Raw genomic sequence first — 958 nt, forward strand, 5'->3', positions numbered from 1 at the left:
TGCTACCAACAGAATGCAGAACGAACACTTTCAACCATTATTCCAGTTCACAAATCTATGCAAGTGGAAATAAAAGTAGCTACAGCCACAAAATACTCCATGTTATTGAACAGTTTAAAACAAGTATTTTACCCCATAATACCACGGTAATCCTGCAGCTGAATGAAAAGCAACTGCTTAAATTAAAAAAAAAAAAAAAAAAGGGTAAGAAGGACAAGCCTGGACACACGGTTACGGTTCCACCAGGGGAGTTACCCAGCAGGCTGCTCAGGTCACAATTTAACGGCTACTTCCACAGACAGGACACGCTCAAAACTCTCGGGTGGATGGAAATAGCTTTGCCTCAACACATCAGAAAAGCAGAGGTGTCCAAAGGAACCAGCTCTCAAATTATTGCTTAACTACACAAACAGCAGAATACAAGTGACAGAAGGGGTCTATGCGGATTGGGTAAGTCACCTCCGATACCATGACTCCACGCTAACGACTATAATGACCTTAGAGATCCAGCTAAGTACAACACGTACAAAAAAATTCCTGTAAAAGCAAACGCATAGAAACCAAACTCATCAAGTACAAGGAAAGCACAGCAGCAGCAGGCTGCGAAGGGACCGTTGTGGGAGCCGGGGGAGGACAGAACCAGGGTTTGCAGATCCAGCAGCTCTGGTGCAACAGCTTTCCAAAGGGCACTCCCGTTCTTACGCTTCTCCCGGAGCCCCCCGAAGCACAGCAAGGTACTTCACCGCCCGGAACGCGCCCTCCGTGCGCAGGCTGTTACCGAGCGGTGCGAGAGGGAGCGAGGACAGAAAGACAGACAGAGGTCATCTCATCATATTTTAGCATAGCTCTTGTGGAGCTCCACGTTATTGCCATGGGCTAATACGTCAAACAATATAGAACAGGCTAAACGGTACACAACGGATACACAGGAATTCCACAACTCAACAGTACCCACTAC

Source organism: Leptosomus discolor, chromosome 7 (assembly GCF_034619465.1).
Source record: "Leptosomus discolor isolate bLepDis1 chromosome 7, bLepDis1.hap2, whole genome shotgun sequence".
Lineage (NCBI taxonomy): Eukaryota > Metazoa > Chordata > Aves > Leptosomiformes > Leptosomidae > Leptosomus > Leptosomus discolor.